Genomic DNA, 19,282 nt, shown 5'->3' with positions numbered 1-19,282 from the left:
TCGCTCTCTAGAAGACTGAAATTGCTCCACGCAACAACACCACTGCAAAAAAAAAAAAAAAAATAAAAAAAAAAAAACGTACGGTATCGTACGAATCCGTACGGTGCCGTACCGTACAACAGGTACGTACGACTGCAATCGTACGACGTACGGAACTAACCCTGGTCTGGGTACAATATGTCATACATCCGATCTGAGGATGCCGTAAATGTCTGGAACATGCGTCCTGGATCAGAGCGAAAATGTGCCAGCTGCTCCTGGACCTCCTGTGCCAGCTGCTCCTGGACCTCCTGTTGGTGTCGAGACCGGATGGCCGCAATCTCTCTGTGGTGTAGCCGTGGTGTCCAGTAGCCTAGTCTGGGTCGTCGCCTAGCTCGAATCTCCTCCGCTCGCTGAGATGTCACTCCCAATGTGTGTGGCTGGGCTACTGGTGCCAATCTCTAGAAGAAGTCACTCAACTGGGATTGTCTTCCTCCGCTATGATGTGCGGGTGTCTGAAGTAAGATCTCCCTGTGTCTCTGTAGTGCTAGTAGTAGTCTGCCTAGCTGTCTCTGGTCCGATCTCTCCCAGATCTGTCTAAGTGATGTGGTCCCTCTAAAAACCTCAGGATAGCATGCCCTGATCTCCTGCAAAGCACCACACTGGCAAACAAAATGCTCCTCTGTCTCTACCCCCGTCTGGCATAATCTGCAAATGCGCTCTGCTCGAGGGATGCATGCTGCTCTCCCAGTCTCGATCTCTAGTTGGTGTGATGAGACCCTTAGTCGCCCAATGGCTACTCTGGCTCCATGTGATAAGTGGACCTCCAAGTATCGTGGTCGCTGGATGAAGCCGTCTGTGGAGGTGCTCAAGAAGTGGTCTCTATAGTAGAGCATCTTCGTCGGGAGTGGCTGACTGGGAGATAGCCAAGTCTCCTATATGTGGCCCTGCCAAATGTCATGTCTCATGACTCTGTTCCTCTCTGTCTGAGAGAGGCGTCTGTGTGGTGCAACTAGGTCATACTGTAAGGGTGGTAATCTGTCAATATCAATCCTGTGTGATGATATCCACTGTACCACCTGGGAGTACCATGACCAGCTATGTCCCTCCTCAGCAAGCTGTCTGGATGCCTCCAAAGCAACCCGAGATACCCGATTTAGTGGGAGCTCGCATCCTGTGTATAAAAGATATAGTCTGGAACATGGCCTCTACTAACATAGGTGGTACAGCAAACTCCGCTCGAAGGATATCATGTGGTACTGAAAGTTTGCTGCGGATCATCCGTGAGAGCATCAAAATCTGAGGGCGCTCTGTCTCTACCTCCTGGTAGCATAGCTGACAAATGCGGTCATCCACGATCTGGTGCACATATCGCCCTATCTCAATCCGCAGCTGGTGTGATGAGGTCCGGATCTGTCCAATGGCACAACGTATCCCATGTGATAGGTGTAAATCCATGTACGCCGGGCGGGTGATAAAATCATCCGGTGAGAGGTGTAGAAAATGGCTCTTGTAATGCGCCAATTTCGTGCCCAAGGGCTCAAGGGGGCTAGTCCATGTCCTCTCTGTGTCCACTCTGATGATATCCATCCTGATCACACGGTTTTGCTCTGAGCGGGTGAGATCCAAAAATGGACAATCCAGACTGTACTGAAAGGGTGGTAGTGCCTCTATCCGCAAACCATGTAGGTCAAACCATGATCTCATCTGAGCGTACCAACAATGAGTATCTCCATCCTCTGCCAACAATATGGATGAGGTCAATGCCAAACGGGAGTACCTCTACTGAGGGAGCTCCCATAGCCGCTGTAAAAAGGTAACTGGTTTATGGGTTGGAAGGGTTTATAACCACCACTCGTTGGCAACCAGTCTATAAATTGAGAGCATGACAAATGGCAACTGGCTACCAACTTGTTGACAACTATCTCTGATTCACCAAAGGGGCTACAGAGGCACTTGGATGCATTACGGGCTTTTGCGAGGACCGGGAGCTCACAGTGAACCTTTGGAAGACCAAGTTTATGATCTTTAACACATCCCCACAATGGGTAGGCAGATCCACAGCTCACTTTACATACAGTGGGCAGCCCATGGAGTCTGTGGCCTCGTGTGTACATATTGGGATCACTTTTTCCGGGCCTCAGTTCTCTATGTGGAAGGCAGTCGGAACCAGATTGATGCAAGGGTATGCAGCTCTAGGCTCACTTGAGAGAGGATTGTTGGGTTTTATGCTGTGTATGCACCCAGAGGAGTGCTAGTGATCATCAGTAGATTACTGGGGCACTTTTTACTTCAGTTAGTGGAGGTTTTTTCCCCCAGTTTAGCTTAGTTTCACTTATAAACAGTTTATAAGTGTTTTGGTCCACCCGGCACATTTTATGGCTGGACATGTGAACACATCTTTTAGGTCACTTTATTATGTGGCTATTGTACTTCACATTATCAACTGAATACACAACAAGAGTCGTGTTCTCTCTCTGCTTCCCCACGTTTGTGTTTGCAGTACCTCCAAACCCTAACCCTAACAGCTGAAAGCCTACATTTGGTATGAGAGCCTCCAGGTTGGCCTACCCTTGCCCTGCCCGTACTGTTCAACACCACCTTCCGTACTGCACTGCTCGTACAGCTTCGCCTGCAACAGCCCGTACACTGCAGCTGTCCGTACGAGTTCGCCGACAGCAGCTACTGACCTGCTCCGTACACATGTGCCTACCCGTACACAGACAGCGCCTCCGTACAAACCTGCGCAGATAGCAGTACTGTCCTGTGCAGACAGCCGTACAGCTGTCAGTACAAGCGACCTGCATCATTCAGTGCTCCGTACCTGCTTCTGTACCAGTCGACTGTACCTACTGTGCATTCGACTGCAGCTTCCGTACCTGCTTCTGTACTAGTCGACTGTACATGCTGTGCATTCGGCTGCAGCTTCCGTACCTGCTTCTATACCAGTCGACTGTACTGCTGTGCATTCGACTGAAGCTTCCGTACCTACTTCCATACAATATTGCTTCCGTACCTGCTTCCGTACAGTACCACGATTGTAGCTGCTATGTACCTGCACAGTATAGTCAACTGTACTTGTTCATTACAACTACCACAACCTACTCCGTACAGTTGTGGTAAGCATTACAAGTTTTGAATTTTGGGCATTTTTCTCTGTGAAAATCTTCTGGCAGATACAGGCAGACTTTCTTGCAAAGAAATCTCTACAGGTTTCTTGCAAGGTTTTGGGTGCAGTAACTTTGGGCAATTTTTGGGCATTTTGGCATTGTGTAAGCCATTTTTGCTGCTCTACTCAGTCAGTGGTGCATTGTGTTGCACATTCAAAGGATTGAGAGTGCAGGCATATTTGGGTTAACTATATTCAATGGAGTACAGTTGCTTTCAAGGTTCTTGCTATTGGGTTTTTTGATACACAGGTACAACATTGTGCATTGGCATAATGGCAAATCAACAGCAGAGTGATGTATTCATGTATTTGTCTAAGGAAGACAAATTGGACGGCACGAACTACTCCTTGTGGAGTTTTATGCTGAAAAATGTGCTCGTGGCAAAAGGTCTTTGGGATTTTGTTAGTGGTGATGAACCACGTCCAGGTCTATTGGCTCCAGAGACTCCTCCCCAAGGGGGTGCTCGTGGACGAGGACAATAGGTACAGGCTCCAGGCCAGCCATTGCCTGTTCAAAGAACAAATGCTCAGAAGACATGGGATGCCAGAGATGCACAAGCCTTGTCACTCATTGCATTGTCAGTACAGAGGTCTATTATACCTCATATTCGTTCAGCTGGCTCTTCACAGAATGCATGGGTGACTTTGGAGCAGATGTATGCTGCTCGTAATGAGGCTCGGATCTCGTTTCTGAAAAGAGAGCTGGAAAATCTGAAAATGCATGAAGGAGATGATATGTCTAGACACTTAAACAAGCTGCAGGATTTGAGAGAGCAACTCATCAATGTGGATGAGATTATTCCTGAGACACAGCTTGTGTCCACCATCTTGCACTCTTTGCCAAGATCTTACTTGGCTTTTCATACCTCTTTGAACCTCAGCATGAGGAATGCTGTTGAACCCCTCAAGTAGCAGGAACTTGTTGCTCTCTTGCTACAAGACGAGCAAATGAGGAAGAATATGAATATGAACACAAGTGCTGAACAAGCATTTACTACAGGTCAAAAGGGGAAAGGCAAATCTCAGCCAAAGAGTTCAAATCAGAATTCAGGTGATGGTGGTTCATCTCAGGATACCAAGAAAGGTGATGGACAGCCCAAGAAGAAGGGAAAATGCCATTACTGTAAGAAGCCAGGTCACTACATCACAGAGTGTAGAAAGAGGATTGCCAAAGAGAAGGCAAAAGAATCTGGCATGTCTGTAAATGATGCCTCTAAAGCTCCTCCAGAGACTGCTTCGTTTGTTGAGGACAGGGATTACTGTTTCTATACATGCAGCTATGATGCCTCTTGGTCTTCACAGGCACTCAGTATGACAGAGCATGCATGTACTTGGTATTTTGATAGTGGTGCTTCAAAGCATATCACATCTCGCAGGGATTTGTTTTGTCATGTAGGCCCTGCCCTTGTTGGCAAAACTGTGCAGTGTGCCAACAATGCTTCATATCCAGTTCGTGGCATTGGGGAGATTCAGCTCACAGCCATTGATGGCTCTATTCTTCGCCTGACAGATGCCTTATATGTACCAGGAATAAAGAAGAATTTGTTGTCCATTTCTTCTTTAGCACATTGTGGTATGCAAGTCCACTTTGATGATGACAAATGCATGGTCAGAGACAAAGCTAATGCTTTGACCTTGATGCTTACTGGTACATTATGTCATGGACTTTATCAGTTGGATGCATTTCAGCCAGTGGATCAGTCTCTTATAATGCATTCACTCTTACTCCAGCTATGGTTGATGCGGAGTTATGGCATGCTCGCATGGGGCATGTAAATTTTGGTAGTCTTATGCTTATGCAGCGACATAACATGTTTACAGACCTACCTCTCATGGAGAGGCCTCCAGATCACATTTGTGAAGGATGTATTTTGGGAAAAATGCATCGGTTTTCCTTCCCACGTGATCAGGCTCTACGAGCAACTGCAAGTTGCAACTTATACAAAGTGATCTTTGTGGTCCCATGCAGACGAAGTCATTAAGAGGTTGCTTCTATTTTGCTACATTTATTGATGACTTCTCTCGTATATGTTGGGCCTATCCTTTGACACAGAAATCACAAGTATATGATGCATTTTTGGCCTTTGTAGCACTTGCTGAAACAGAGTCAGGGTGCAAGGTTAAGACTCTCCGTTCTGACTGAGGGGGGGAATATATGTCACACATGTTGAATTCCTTTCTTGACAGTAGAGGTATAAAACATCAGTATACTACTCCTTATACTCCACAGCAGAATGGGGTTGCAGAAAGGAAGAATCGGTCACTCATGGAGATGGCCAGATGTATGCTAAAGGCAAAGAAGCTACCACATATCTTTTGGGTGGAAGCTGTCATGTGTGCTTGTCATATTTTGAATCGGTGTCCCACAAAGGCATTGGTTTCCATTACTCCTTTTGAGGCTTGGCATGGCCGCAAGCCTTCGGTATCACATTTTCGTATTTTTGGGTGTCTTGCATATGCACACATACCCAAAGAGTTGAGGAGGAAGTTGGATGATAAAGCCACAAAATGCATTTTTGTTGGGTATAGCCGCGCGAGAGCAAGGGCTACCGGTTATATGACCCACTATCCAGGAAGATATTCACTAGTCGGGATGTGATTTTTGATGAAAAATCAGAAATATCCATGGCTGGTTATGATGCAAATCAAGCTGAAAATGATGTGTTTGAAGGTCTACTACCTATGGAGTTTCATTCCACAGTTGGTGATCCAACTCATGAGGGTACAGGACAGCCAGCAAATCATGAAGGTGGTGCAGAAATTCAGCAGCAAAATGAGCCAGAAGCTGAACCAAATATGGGGCAGCAGGCACCACAGGTCAGACACATACCTAGATGGTATTTGAGGACATTACAGGACAGCCATTTAGAGGGTCCTCTTGCTGGTCGTACTCGTAGGGAGACACGGACCAATGAGCATGCACACATCATGGATTTGAATATGGTTATGGCAACCAGTTTACAGGATGATGATGAGCCTGATTCATTTGTGGATGCACGAGACAATGTGCATTGGAACAAAGCCATGCAGGATAAGCTTGATTCTATTAAAAGGAATCAAACATGGGATTTGGTTGATCTGCCCAAAGGCAAGAAAGCAATTGGTACTAAGTGGGTCTGAAAAGACATGCAGATGGATCCATTGACAGGTACAAAGCCCGTCTAGTTGCAAAGGGCTATGCACAGAAGAAGGGCATTGATTATGAGGAGACATTTGCTCCTACATCCCGTATGTCGACACTTAGGTGTGTCATTGCATTGGCTGCACATCGTGGTTGGGTTGTTCACCAGTTGGACATAAAAACTGCTTTCCTACATGGGGACCTCGAGGAGGAAGTTTATGTATATCAGCCCATAGGTTTTGCAGAACATGGTCATGAAGGGAAAGTATGCAGGCTGAAAAAGGCCTTGTATGGTTTGAAACAAGCTCCACGAGCTTGGTATGCAAAGATAGATGCTTTCCTACTCACTCAAGGATTTGTGAACAGTCCATCAGAAGCCACCTTGTATGTAAAGAAAGAAGAGAAAGATCTGCTGGTCATCAGTCTTTATGTAGATGATCTCTTGCTCATGGGATCAAATGATGACAAAATTGCAACTTTTAAAGAGATACTGCAACAGACATTTGACATGTCTGATTTGGGGCTTGTACACTATTATTTGGGCATACAGTTTGTGCAGGATAACAGAGGAATTGGGTTGTTGCAATCTCGGTATGTTGCTAAACTTTTGGAGAAGTTTAAATTTCAGGATTGCAAGCCTATTAGTCCTATGGAGCCTGGGATGAAACCGTCACTACAAGATGACAGTATTTCCTTTGATGGCACTACATATGCTCCGGCTGTTGGGTGCCTTATTTATTTGTGTACTACACGGCCAGATATTCAGTATGCCGTATCTCAGTTGAGCAGATTCATGCACAGCCCGCGGTTGTCACATTGGCAAGCTATGAAGCGTGTATTCCGGTACTTGCAGGGTACCTTGTCTCTTGGATTGCTTTATCCTGAGGGGGGTGACATGCAGTTATACGCTTACAGTGATTCAGATTGGGCTGGTGATTTTGATACCACACATTCCACTAGTGGAAATTGTTTCTTTCTTGGCTCTTCATGCATTTCTTGGCTAAGCAAGAAACAGACCACAGTGGCCACTTCGTCTTGTGAGGCAGAGTACAAAGCAGCCTACACTACTACTGTTGAGTGTGTTTGGCTGCGTCGTCTCATGACTGATATGGATATTTCAGTGGAGGAGCCTACACCTATCTATACTGATAGTTAGAGTGCCATTGCTGTGGCCAAGAATCCTGTGTTTCATGCTCGCACGAAACACATTGAGATTCACTATCATTTTGTTCGGGAGAGACTCCAGGCAGGTGATATCAGTCTGATCTACTGTCCTACAGATCAGAATGTGGCAGACATCTTCACCAAGGCATTACCACGTCCGAAATTCGAAGCATTCCGCACTGCTTTGAATTTGTTTCCTTTTGGTGGATGATGTACAGTGATCACATATCACTCCAGGGGGGTTTGTTGGGTTTTATGCTGTGTATGCACCCAGAGGAGTGCTAGTGATCATCAGTAGATTACTGGGGCACTTTTTACTTCAGTTAGTGGAGGTTTTTTCCCCCAGTTTAGCTTAGTTTCACTAATAACAGTTTATAAGTGTTTTGGTCCACCCGGCACATTTTATGGCCGGACATGTGAACACATCTTTTAGGTCACTTTATTATGTGGCTATTGTACTTCACATTATCAACTGAATACACAACAAGAGTCGTGTTCTCTCTCTGCTTCCCCACGTTTGTGTTTGCAGTACCTCCAAACCCTAACCCTAACAGCTGAAAGCCTACAAGGATGAAGGCTTGGCTATTTGACACATTAGTCACACCTGCATTATTGTATGGCGCTCAAATCGACACCTTTCTCCATCTCCTCCTGCGGTATATAGTGGGATTCCAAATGGGACTAGTGATGATCATCTCGCACATGATCAAGAGTAAGCCTTCAGTGCCACATGAGATTGTGTGCGCGGAGATGGGGACTCCACCTATCGTGACACAGGCTCTTTTCCAGACACTGACATACTGACACAGACTATCGGGGCTCCCACCAGATAGATACCCCGGCTTGCCCTAGAGTCCTCTCTCTCTCTCTCTCTCTCTCTCTCTCTCTCTCTCTCTGTGAGTATTTGAAAATAACAAGTTTGCAGTAAATAAACATTGATTTTATAAACTTATACCTAACATCTAAAAATAACTTTAAAGCTATTCCTAAATTAACATTGATTCTATAAACTTAAAGTGTATACATACTTTTTCTCAGATGGCTGATAATAATGAAGCCGCAAAGAAGGCATTTGAACGCTTAAAGCAAATCTCGGGCACTGGCACTGTGAATGATGCGGCACGTATTGCCGGACGCACCTCCAAATGGGCACCGGCCCATGGATTACAGTATGCCCAAGTAAATAAGAATGTGTCCAAAGAGATGGTCAAGAGCATCTGGCCTGACGTCTCCAATGATGCCATAAAAAAAGGGCGCTTGAAGCTAACACAATGTAGTGTTCCTTTAATTATCGAGCATGCGGAGCGCATTTTTGTGGATGTCATGGCCCAACCCATGCATCACGGTGACTGTCCCCTCTGGTTTGCTAAAATGCTATATGCACAATTTGTGCAGAATTCAGTTGTAGACTTTAGCTCTCAACCTCCTCATCTACATGTGGAAGACATTCGGAGTGAGTCAATCACTATGCCTCGAGATGAGTTGTAACTGGCCATTCTTGGAGCCTCAATGGAAGTTCATCACACGGTTGATGAGCTTCAAACTCAAATCAACCAAATTAGAGGCACCCAAGGCCCTCAACAGACGGAAGCAGCACCAGAGCGCGGGCAAGCACCTGAAAGTTCAAGCACTAGAGATATACTAAGAGAGAACAAGCTCTTGAAGAGACGCATAACGCAAATGGAGGAGCAAGGCCATGCAAACTCTCCTATGACGGCATTTGAACACCCGAATAGTTTGGAGCAACCACCTCTACATGGGCACGAAAGTGGCGGACCATGCCCTATTTGTTATAGTTTCTTTCACTCATGGTCTGGCCACTACACTGTCCCATGTGGGCACATGTACCACTTGACCTGTCTTTTGCAACACATGGTCAACAGTACTACGTGTGCTTTGTGTGGCAAAGAATTTCACAAAAATTTGTATATATGTTTTAAATTGGGTGCCGACTATGATCGGTTGACCAATGCACGACACATGGACGAGTTAGAGCCGCATTTAAACTTATCTCTCTCTTAAATGCAACCCTGGAATTTAACAAGATTCGGCAACTTTGTTCAAAAGATTTCCAATGCTCTCTCTCTCTCTCTCTCTCTCGCACACACACAAACACATGCACACAGATTACTTTGGAGTGTGTCAAAACTAACATGTTTTCGTATTCTAAATTTAACATGACATGACTAAAAACCATACTCTCTAAATTGACACTAACATGTTTGATATCCAGTTGTTGCAAGACGGATTACTTTGGAGTGTCTCAAAACTAACATGATTTCGTATTCTAAGTTTAACATGACATGACTAAAAACCATACTCTCTAAATTGACACTAACATGTTTGATATCCAGTTGTTGCAAGACGGATTACTTTGGAGTGTCTCAAAACTAACATGATTTCGTATTCTAAGTTTAACATGACATGACATGACTAAAAACCATACTCTCTAAATTGATCACCAACATGTTTGATATCCAGTTGTTGCAAGACGGATTACATTGGAGTGTGTCAAAACTAACATGATTTCGTATTCTAAGTTTAACATGACATGACTAAAAACCATTCTCTCTAAAATGTTCACCAACATGTTTGATATCCAGTTGTTGCAAGACGGATTACATTGGAGTGTGTCAAAACTAACATGATTACATCAAACGTGAGGAGCGTCTGCGGGTGGCTTTACTAACACCAAAATCGGGTTGCAAGTTTTCTTCTATCTCTTCAATAAAGCACAAGTTATCGCTCGTATGTGGGACATTAGGCTCTACATCTCCATTCTCTTCTGCATCATACTCATCCTGAGTAATGTCATATGTCCACTTAGGCATCTCTTCGTTGTAATCATCTGACTCAATTGACTTCACCAATTTATCATTACAATACATATACACCAACTTCTCAGCTCTATCACTCAATAAACGATTTCTGCTAATAGAATGCACATACTTGTAACTGCTCCAATTACGTTCAGAACTAGAATTTGAAGCACATTGCGCAAGCACTCTCACAGCTAAGCGTCGCAAAGTTGGAACACTTCCCCCATTCAACATCCACCATTTCCAAGCAGGCTGTTCCTTAGCAAGCTTTTCCACAAACTCCAAGGCAAATCTACCTTCTTTCAATTTATACTTGGTTAGCTCAATTACCGCTGTTGCTTGCTCATCTGGATCTTCATAAAATCGCTCCACAACATCATAGAAATCATCGATTACCTCCTCATCTAGGGCATTCACGTCCATATGCCAGTATTCTGGGTCAAGACAATATGCAACACTATGCAATGGACTATGTGCTCCTACCCACCGAGCGCTTACATACTTGGCCAAGATATTTCTCCTTGCTCTGGTGAATGGAGGACTCCAATGCTTGACAATAGTTTTAGTGGGCTCCTCTGGGTTTGCGAGGCTTTCTTGAATGGACCACCACGCCATCCAAACCTTCCCGATATTTGGCAATCTAGAATCCAACTGGCGCAAAGCAAGCATAACTGGCATCATAACATGATAACAATCTGCTGCTTCCTCCCATAAACTACGATCCGATATCAAAGATCGCATGTACCTCACCTTTTCTTTAACCTTTTCGGACTGGTCAGCCTCCCACTCAGAGAAGCCAGCACACACAAAGGTTTCCATGACTGCATTCCTATTTCTTAGGAGAGATTGAAGCATATAAAAATTAGTGCAAAATCTGGTTTCACAAGGCAACTTTAGCATAGTTTCCATGCGTTGACGATACATATCTAAAACACGTTGCCGTTTGAGCACAAATTTGACAATCTTACTTGCACTATCGATAATCTCCTTGAACCACTCTGTATCAGCATTTTTGTACCAATCTTGTAACACCAAGTTAAGGCTATGAGTGTTACAACCAAATGTATAGATATTGGAAAATCGAGATTCCAACATACGACCTGCTGCTCGACAATTAGCTGCATTATCCATAATCACTTGAAGCACATTTTCAGACCCAACTTGGTCGATAGCATCACCAATGATATCGGCGATAAATTGACCAGATTTAATTTCCCCGGAGCTATCAACAGCTTTGATAAAGCATTCCCCACGAGGACATACCAACATTACATTTATCAATGGACGTCTTTGGGCATTCGACCAACCATCACTGACAATTGCGCATCCAGACTGATTTGTGGTGTCAATTATGAGTCTTTGAACGCTTTCCCGTGTGTTGTCATAGCACTTGTCAAGTAATTGATTTCGCATGTGGTGATAAGTTGGTGGACAAAACCCAGGTCCATATTCTCCAATCTTCTTCCAAGCCATCTTCCATGAATCTTTCGTGACCATAGACAATGAAGAACCAGTAAAGAAGATCGCTTTCGCTAAAGCAAGTTGAGCATCCTCTAAAGCAGTGGCACGAAAGCTGTCAACTAGATTAGTTTGTCTGGTACGAGACATACCCACCTGAAACTCAGGAGATGCATCCATCGGTATTAAGACATCTGGACCTTGGGTGTCATTTTGGCAAGTAGTATATGTTGGAGTCACTCCTTGGTTGGAGATCCCTCCACTTGATGCTGCCAAATTCGGCGATTGGTGATTTCTTGCACAGAGATTGGGCCTCTTGTTTTGTGATGCTTGTTTACTTATCAAAGCTCTAAGGCGCTTTGCAGCATCATCAGCTCCTGCACCCTTGCATTTACCTCCGGGATTTTTTGTGCTAGTGCCAAGCAAATGCTCCCTTATTCTGGGAGCACCCCCAGATTTTACCAAGCCACAAAAATTACACTTCCATTCGACAAATCTAGAAAGATTGGAAGCAAATTGCCATTCAGGTCCCGGTGATTTTCCTCCGCTCCTCCTCTTGCCACTTTGAGACGCAACATTCAAAGTTTGTGCTGTCATATCTCGTTGCAAGGAAACTCCACTAGTTTCTAATGGTCTGTTGCTTCGTTGGGTTGATGTGCCGCAATTAGAAGCAACCATTGTAACACCTAAACAACAATCATGCAAGATTTGAGATCCAAAACAGCCTGAGTAAAACTAAAATCTGCAATTATAAAGTCTAAAACCCACTTCTTTCCAATGCAACCGAACGTTTGGTGAGATGCATTTGAGGCAATCCATCCCTAAATAGAGATGATGTCCCGAACATCTCACCACCTATATCCTCCTCTAGAGAAGCTCCTACCCAGACCAAATGGCACTCGAGTAGACCACCCAAGAGGAGGTATTGCTAGTCGACCTAAAGAAACCAAACGTTTGGTGAGATGCATTTGAGACAATCCATCCCTAAATAGAGATGATGTCCCGAACATCTCACCACCTATATCCTCCTCTAGAGAAGCTTCTACCCAGACCAAATGGCACTCGAGTAGACCACCCAAGAGGAGGTATTGCTAGTCGACCTAAAGAAACCAAACGTTTGGTGAGATGCATTTGAGGCAATCCATCCCTAGATAGAGATGATGTCCCGAACATCTCACCACCTATACCCTCCTCTAGGGAAGCTCCTACCCAGACCAATTGGCACTCGAGTAGACCACCCAAGAGGAGACATTGCTAGTCCACGTAACAAATACGATAAACCATTTACAATCAAAATCTTATAAAATACAAAATATTATTAACAAGCTTCAAACAAAAATCCAGAATATTTATACTCACCTCTTGTGTCTTTTAGCCTGAGGTGAGCCACCCAAGTGCTTTGGTAAAGCACATTTGGAAGTGAGGGGAAACCCTTTATATAGGTCCCTCCAAAACAGCCAAGTTTTTGGCGCAAAAAAAAAGGCCCCGGGGCCCGCCGGGCTAGATAAGTAACCCGCCGGGCTAAACAGTGGCCCGCCGGGCCAAGCTAGTAGCCCGCCGGGAAAACCGGGATAGCAAGTTTCTCTCGGTTGTGTGAATATCTATGATATTAACAAGTGTGTGAGAGTGTTATTAACTAGTGTTATTACCACTTCGCGGTTAACGTGATCACGTGAATGAAATCCTTGCAACACCCTCAACAAAGGAGGTGCATGCAAGGCAACTGAAGTATGATGCAACAAAGTATGGATCCAAAGAAAAGGCGGGTTGTCTCCCACAATTTGTAAGTTTTCTCTTTGCCAGTTTTCAATAAGTTCACTTCATCTGTCGTCGTAATTTTCATATCTCGTGCATGTTGTAATTTGTTGTAGGAAATGGTAATAGGTCATCTCCCAACATCTGGGGAGAATAGGTACCACAAGCATCACAATGAAGCCAACACCTGGGAGTGGCTTAAATGTGAGGGAGTGGTCACTGAAATGGATATCCAACGAGCTCGGTAGGGCAACTTGGTGAGATCCTAAACTTGAACACCCAACTTGCTTGGCTTGTGACTAACTTTTTTACATTGTACCATTATTTAGCGTAGGAATACAATGCTCAAAAGTGACGGTGATAGTGAAGGTGGTGGTGCACACGGTGAAGATGTGGGTGAAGATGAAGATGAAGATGAAAATGATGGATTAATTCAAGTAGTTTTCAATGTCTTGATCTTTATTTATTTTCGGATATGAACACCTTATGTAATTTGAAACATAAACCATGACTTCATTGTATTACAGCTGTTTTTGTGTTTTTGTGTTTAAGTGTTCTAAAAGAAGTGTTTAAGTAATTTTTAAATAATATTATTTTTTTAAAAAAAGTGGGGAACAAAATGGGGGAGAGATATAGAGACACTTGTCGCCACATATCTCACCCATTCTGTCCCTTTTTTTTTGCAGACAATTTATGATGTACGCGGTTGGTGTTAATCCAATTCTAGGGTTAACAAGATCTACTACCATTACACGATAGATACACCAAAGGGTCATACATTCAAGATATGAAGCAATAGTGTCCAAAGCTACAACTTGGACGGACGCCCGTAATGGTGTGATGGAGTATTTATGGCAAATCCCGCTTCAAGAGCGTGGGGTAACAAGTTAGAATGAAGTCCTAAGTGATGTATTTCATGGATATATTATGAGAGTAGTCATTGTAATAGCAATAGGCTTGTTATAAGCCTAAATTGCCAAGCCCGCCAGAGTTTAAGTGAGTGTGAACACTTATGGCCATGTATATAAGTGAATTTCTCTCAAAATACAACATACTCTCCCATTGTGCAATGGAGTCTTTCTCTTACTAATCCTCAGCTTGCTAATCTCTCACCCTAATGCGTGCTAGTGAGTGTGTGTGAGTGAAGTGAGGTGAGAGGAGGGATGAGTACCCGTAGTGCAATGCGGCTGTATGACAACACTCGTGGGAGGCATGGTGGAATTACTTCTCAAGGAGTTATAGAGCTTGGAGACCTCAAGGGTTGCGAGCTCGGCCATTGGAAAGATCCTCAGGACAGTTGCGGTTCACCAGGTAATCTCTTTTTAGATGTGTTTCAAGAAGGGTTAGGGTAAGCCATAGCAGTTGGTTATATGTACAGCTATACATATTGTTGTATATGCAGTTATATGCACGGTTGATGGCGTGGCTTAGCCGCATGCATAGCCGGGCTGATAGCCACATAAATATTTATTTCATATATAGATTCTTTTAAATTTCTGTGACTATTGATACATCTATGCTCTTTGTTTGTTGTAGTCTAGGACCACATTCTCAATGTTCCAATCTTTGTTATCCACACCGTGAGCTTGTATTTTAGATGATGGACAAAAGCCTTTATTATTAACGATGCAAGCTAAACCCCATAGACATGAAGAGTTCTCAGTTGAAAGAAAAAGTCATATTTTGTTTGTAACAATTCCTCAAGTTCATATTTTGGCCTGCAACACATATTTTGGCCTGCAACATGCAGCAGATACAAAGGACCCACAACACACTTGTGAGGGGCAAGAAGATGTCGACCCTGTCCTGGCTGAAGAAGAAGCTAGCCTGCAATATGAGCATGCTGAAAATATGACCCTAATCTAAAGGCAGCCATATGAAAAGCATGCCACAGCAAGATAATTCCGCCCTTGCAGAGGTTGGCGACTTCAATCATCAAGAAGGTGATATGATTCTTCTCCCTTCCACTCTGCTTCAAGCCTTGCATGAAGATGTTCTGTTTCATTAGAATGATCTATCATTATGTTAGCTTGTGGAGGCCGCATGTCAAAATGAAGGTTGAAATCATGCTACAATACTTGATCACGGACACGCTTGATCCCGCCATAGTGAGCCTCTTCTTGGGTCTCTTCTTGCAGGATAAGCTTGGGCATGCAATGGTCTACCATGAACCTCGCATGATGTTCTTTTCCCTGCAGATTACAAAGAATTCAGGTCGTTGTTGGTAGATGGTCTTTACATGGTGACCTTCCCTTGGCTATGAACATGGAAGTTGGAACCGCATCCCCATCATCGACACTCTTCCTATGGGGTGCATATTTCTCGTACATAAGTACAACCTTCCTTATAATATACCAACACTCGCATTAAGGAGGAGTGTCGTTAGGTAATGCACATGTCCGCCCAAAGATGTGAAAGGACGTGGCACTATTAAAAAAATATATGTAAGAGTCTCATTTGGTAATGAGGAAGGAGGTAGTTACAACGCCTCTACATGCAGAGCTCTACGTGTGTGTGTCTGAGGGAGAAAGCTTGAGAGGCATGCACCAAATTCTAAAGTTGCCAAAGCGGTTGCTAACACTAGTGGAGTTCATACTCTTGCCCACCTACTGTGAATTGATGCCTGCCAAAAGGCATGCAATAATAAAAACAATCGCCTCATACACCTTCAACGAGTCTCCTTCTCTTGTCTATGTGCATCCATGGCCACTTGCACATAGAAGCTGAGTATTTTGATTTATGCTTTTCATCTGATGTTGTATGTTGATGATGATAATAGTAATTATTGCTTCCCCTCTCCCCTCTCAAATTTTCACATGATTTTCAGTCGGCTTGTGGGGAGCCCTTAGGCTCATTCTTTTGTCGCTACATTACTTTTCGTGCTCAAATGATGCGTCTTGCCATAGCTTGGGGGGGGTCACTCAAAAATATGTAAGATAGTAAAGTAAGTTCAAGAGAAGGGATTTTTTCTCTTGTGGGGTTATTAAAAATTTACATACATTAGGGGATTTTTAATTAAAACGGTGATAATTTTGGTACAGCCATAGCACAGTCTTACTATGCACTTAATCCATTGCGTGCACGTATTCCCTTTACTTTGCATGTGTGTAAGCTTTTGTTAACCCCTTAGTAAGGGGAGGTTCCTTGACTAGTCCTACTTATGCATAGACTTAGGGTTAGGTCAATACGCTTATGCAATAGGCCTTATGCATAGACTATGAAATAGGCCTTGCATAGGCCTTATGTATAATATGTTAAAATGAACTAATTTTATGAATTTTTATGATATAATATTTTGTAGGTCTATTCAAGCGAACAACCAAGGGTTTAGGCCACGGGTGGAACATACAGATTCGGCTAAAGAGGTAAGCCCTCTTTTTCCATTCTTTGTTTATGCTTATTCTCTTTGTACTTTTGCACCCTTGGGTGCCAGGGATTAGGGTTAGGTCAATAAACTTATGCATACCCTATGCATAGTGCTTATGCATAGGGTATGCATATTGCTTATGCTTAGCCTATGTATACGCTATGTATAGTGCTTATGCATACCCTATGCATAGGGCTAATGAACTAATATTTTGATTTATTATGATAATTTTTTGTAGCTCTATTCAAGCAAACAACCACCAAGGGTTTCGGCCACGTAGTGGTTCATACGAATTCCGCTAGAAGAGATAACCCCTCTTTTTCCATTGTTTGTTTATGCTTCTTCTCTTTGTGTTTTTGGATTCTTGAGTGCCGGGGATTAGGTTTATGTCAAGATCCTATGGCCCCTATATGCATAGCCTATGCATAGGGTATGCAAAGGTTATGTATAAGCTATGCATAGGGTATGCATTGGCTATGCATAGGGTATGCATAGGGTATGCATAGGAGGGTATACATAGGTTATGTATAAGCTATGCATAGGGTATGCATTGGCTATGCATAGGGTATACATAGGGTATGCTTAGGCTATGCATAAGCTATGCCTAGGGTATGCATAGGGTATGTGGTGGCTATGCATAGGTTATGCATACGGTATGCATGGGCTTATGCATAGAGATATGGGGCATTGTTATATGCCGGCTAGAATGCTACTTATGTCAAGTTAGTAGTGGTTATCCGCGAGTAGGTGGTTATAGTCGAGGGGGAGCCCTCGATCCTCTCACTATCCTTCTCTTATAAAAGAGGAGTTTCCTTTGCCTTTAATAGTGGGGAGCGTGTGGAAAGTCCGTAGAAGCTATCATCCGAAAGGAGCATTGTCCATCATGCCTATCTCAGCATCATTATAGGAGGTCTTAACAATGTTCTAATATCACATGTTGTATGTTTTGTCTAAGCTTTAAGCATGGCTTTGTTAGAGCAATCATGTTTTGTTGCCTCATGCATGAATGTATAGGCAATGTCGATCGACATGTCCGTGTGCATCCATGGCCAGTTGCACATAGAACTTGAGTATTTTGATTTATGTTTTTCATCTGATTTTGTATGTTGATGATGATAATAGTAATTATTGTTGAATAACTATTAAAATTATTGCTTTTTATTTGATTTTGTGTGTTGATGATGATAATACTAATTACTAATACTCACTACAAGGGATCGGGCTCATACCCGCGCTCCTAGCCGCTAACGGGGACTCGTGTATCACCGCGTGTATAATCGCGGCCAGAGACATGCGTGTAAAAGCGCGTGTATAGGAATAGTGAGACGCGCTGATACACGGGCGTATACACGCGTTCTGTCAGTTTAGCTGCGCTTAGACGCGCTGATAGGAGGGTGTATACACGCATTTTGTCAGTTTAGGTGCGCTTATACACGCGTATTTCACAGATTATCTGCATATATACATGCGCCTTTTATAGATTTGATGCATCTATACACGCGTATTTCACAGATTATCCACGTATATACACGCGACTTTTTACAGAGTTGACGCGTCTATACACGCAAACAGAGAGCCAAAAAAAAAATCCAGAGAGTGCTATTTGGTACCTGAATGCTGTTCCAGCATTCCAGCACCCAATAACACTCTGGATTTTTTTTTTTTGGGTGCATTGGACCATCCACGAGGAAGATTTAAGACAAGAATGACATGAATGCATACATTGTCAATACACGATTCAAGACAGACATGAATGCAATACTATCGATTCACGATTCAATATTACTATCAAAATTTTATGTGTACACATATATACAAGGGAGTCCATATGTCGAAGTAGCCCATGGCTTCAGTTACAAAAATATATATACAACCACATCCTCAATATGGAATGTGATACTATAAGTCTGAGTATTACTCAGACCCAGATGATGACTCGCTGCTCCCTCCATGATCAGATGAGCTCACATCGGTTGCAGTGGCGGCGGGTGGATCATCAGCAGCTTGTCATGTTCAAGTAATATATAGTATATAAGTATATATATATGTAATTCAATAAACCGAAATCATTCGTTTAGAGTTTTCAAGTACCTGTCGACCGTATGGTCTCATGGCCATCTCAAACTGCGTGTCCGCCGTACTACGTCCCTCGGCTCTGAAGAGGGCCCACGTGTCACGTTTGCTATGCCGACGAGCATACCCAGTATCGTGGGCTGTGGGCTTCCTCCCCGTAACCCGTCGCTGTATCATAATCAACACAATTTGTAAGATTAAAACAATCATAGAATCAATGAATTAAGTAAACAATCAAATAAAGTGGCAAGATACTTACGAACTCTGCCTCCCATGACTCGACACCGCCAGATCCGAAATGTGAAGATCCAATGGTCTCCATCTAGATCTGTCGTGCCTCCACATGCTACCTGCTATTCACGCCACCCTCTGCTTGT

Source organism: Cibotium barometz, chromosome 13 (assembly GCF_041138505.1).
Source record: "Cibotium barometz isolate CiBa-2024 chromosome 13, ASM4113850v1, whole genome shotgun sequence".
Classification (NCBI taxonomy): domain Eukaryota; kingdom Viridiplantae; phylum Streptophyta; class Polypodiopsida; order Cyatheales; family Cibotiaceae; genus Cibotium; species Cibotium barometz.
Note: the sequence above shows the minus strand (reverse complement) of the source record.